Source organism: Amborella trichopoda, chromosome 13, assembly GCF_054954075.1.
Source record: "Amborella trichopoda isolate Santa Cruz 75 chromosome 13, AtrichopodaSantaCruz75HAP2 v2.0, whole genome shotgun sequence".
Taxonomy (NCBI): domain Eukaryota; kingdom Viridiplantae; phylum Streptophyta; class Magnoliopsida; order Amborellales; family Amborellaceae; genus Amborella; species Amborella trichopoda.
Genome location: NC_142348.1, coordinates 34,500,245 through 34,503,145, shown reverse-complemented (window position 1 = coordinate 34,503,145; position 2,901 = coordinate 34,500,245). Strand labels below are relative to the sequence as shown.

The window sequence follows — 2,901 nt, the reverse complement described above, 5'->3', positions numbered from 1 at the left end:
GAATCTGACCATCCATCACATGCAAGGTTCAGCTCAGATGAAGCCTCTGACCTTGTGCTCGTAATGGGTCTGGTTTGAGGTCGTTCTAACGCACGAGCGTCGTGATATGGCCATTTGATAGAGGAGAGGTGTTGTTGAAAATTTTCTACTACTTTTAGAAGTATTTCGGTGAACTTCTCTCTTCGATTTCTCGTAGCTTGGGCCGTGTTATCATGTGTGCAGTATATAAAATCGACTGAGTCTTTAAGACGAACATACTCGCAAAATTTGGGCTCGATCTGACCAGGATGAAGAAGATACGGCCATAGAAAGTTTGCCCCCAAAATTGTGAAGCATAGTTTCCATTAATGGAGGTGGTTCACCAAGGGTTCACCATAATAGTGTACAGCCTACTCATTTTGGAAAAGTTGGTCATAACTTGCTCTAAAATCTTCTAAATGTGCAAAAAATTAGTACCCAAGGATTTTCGACCGATCTGAATCCAATGGCAATAGTATGAATACTATTTGATACTCCAATACTGGTGTTGTAGTTCAAATCCCATTTTCAGCATGATAGAGATAAGATATCCCAAAACTATTTTGTCGTCTGTACTATCTTAAACTTGTCGGATTGTGATAAAACTTGACAGGTGTTCTTAAGAGACCCTAGCCATGCTCTTGCACATTCTCGGGCCATTTTGAGACTGATGAAAATTCTACTTTCGGATCAGGGCTTATTGTCCTACGACTTTCATAGTCTACAGGCATTTTGGTACCTGCGGACCTAGGTCACGAACTGCTCTCTCATTATTCGCATCGCGGATACAAGTGATAGAAAATGACCTCAAACAACTCGGATAACCATAGTAATTCTAGAGCTAATACATGCAAGAAATCTTGACCTCTGAAAGGGATGCATTTATTAGATAAAAGGCCAGCGCGGACTTTGCCCGATGCTTTAGTGAATCATGATAACTCGACAGATCGCGCTGCCATTATGCTGGCGACGCATCATTCAAATTTCTACCCTATCAACTTTCGATGATAAGATAGGGGCCTACCATGGTGGTGACGGTTGACAGAGAATTAGGGTTCGATTCCGGAATGGGAGCCTGAGAAACAACTACCACATCCAAGGAAGGCAGTAGGAGGGCAAATTATCCAATCTTGACACGGGGAGGTAGTGAAAATAAATAACAATATTGGGCTCAAAGAGTCTGGTAATTGGAATTAGTACAATCTAAACCCCTTAACAAGGATCCTTTAGAGGGCAAGTCTGGTGCTAGCAGCCACAGTAATTCCTGCTCCAATAGCATATATTTAAGTTGTTGCAGTTAAAAAGCTTGTAATTGGATCTTGGGCGGGGCCGACAGGTCGGCCTTCATGGTGTGCACTAGTTGTCCCGTCCCTTCTCCCGATGATGCGTTCCTGACCTTAACTGGTCGGGTCGTGCCTCCAGCACCGTTACTTTGAAGAAATTAGAGTGCTCAAAGCAAGCCTACGCTCTGAGTACATTAGCATGGGATAACATCACAAGATTTTGGTCCTATTGTGATGGCCTTCGGGATTAGAGCAATGAATAAGAGGGACAGTCTGGGGCATTCGTATTTAATAGTTAGAGGTGATATTCTTGGATTTATGAAAGACGAACCACTGCGAAAGCATTTGTCAAGGATGTTTTCATTAATCAAAAATGAAAGTTGGGGCTCAAAGACGATCAAATACCTTCTTGGTCTCAACCATAAATGATGCCCACTAGGGATCGGCAGATGTTGCTCTTAGGACTCCGTTGGCACCTTATGAGAAATCAAAGTCCTTGGGTTCCGAGGGGAGTATTGTCGCAAGGCTGAAACTTAAAGGAATTGACGGAAGGGCATCACCAGGAGCAGAGCCTGCGATTTAATTTGACTCGATACAGGAAAACTTAACAGGTCCAGACATAGTAAGGATTGACAGACTGAGAGCTCTTTTTTTATTCTATGGGTGGTGGTGCATGGTCGTTCTTAGTTGGTGAAGCAATTTGTCTGGTTAATTTAGTTAACGAACGAGACCTCAGCCTACTAACTAGCTATGGGAAGGTAACCGCCACGGTCAGCTTCTTAGAGGGACTGGTCGTTTAGGCCACAGAAGTTTGAGGCAATAACACATCTATGATGCCCTTAGATGTTCTAGGCCGCACGCGTGCTACACTGATGTATTCAATGAGTTTATAGCCTTGGCTGACAGGCCCGGGTAATCTGTCAAAATTTCATCGTGATGGGGATAGATCATTGCAATTGTTGGTCTTCAACGAGGAATTCCTAGTAAGCGTGAATCATCAGCTCGTGTTGACTACGTCCCTGCCATTTTTGTACACATCGCCCGTCTCTCCTACCGATTGAATGGTACAATGAAGTGCTTGAATCGCAGCGGTGGAGGTAGTCCGCCGTTGGCGACGTCATGGGAAGTCCACTGAACCTTATCATTTAGAGGAAGGAGAATTCGTAAAAAGGTTTTCATAGGTGAACCTACGGAATGATCATTGAAGGATGCCTCCAGTAAACAGATTGGCAAACATGTGGAGAGAACGCGGTGGTGCAGAGCCTCGCATGGCCCCCACCTTTGAGGTCGACTAAAGGTTGTGCCCACTAAAACAAAACACAAAACCCCGGCAAGTCAAGCGTTAAGGAAATGAATCACATCGGAATGTGGGGGGGCACCACGTAGGCGGGTGCTCGGTCCCCTTGTGGTGTGCCCCATCGCTCCGATCGCATATTGTCAAACACGACTCTCGACAACGGATATCTTGGCTCTTGCCACGATGAAGAACATAGCGAAATGTGATACTTTGTGTGAATTGCATAATCCTGTGAATCATCGAGTCTTTGAATGCAAGTTGCACCTGAGGCCGTAGGCTGAGGGCACGCCTGTCTGAATATCA

At 44.7% G+C, this 2,901-nt stretch overlaps 1 non-coding gene and 1 pseudogene across 1 annotated transcript; both read left to right on the top strand.

Annotated features, from left to right (window-relative positions):
• The first annotated feature begins 698 nt into the window (after positions 1-698).
• Positions 699-2,505, top strand: LOC148779179 (18S ribosomal RNA; annotated as a pseudogene).
• A 241-nt stretch (positions 2,506-2,746) lies between these two features.
• Positions 2,747-2,901, top strand: LOC148779178 (5.8S ribosomal RNA). The gene has a single exon (XR_016048706.1). It is a non-coding gene; the product is annotated as a 5.8S ribosomal RNA (ribosomal RNA).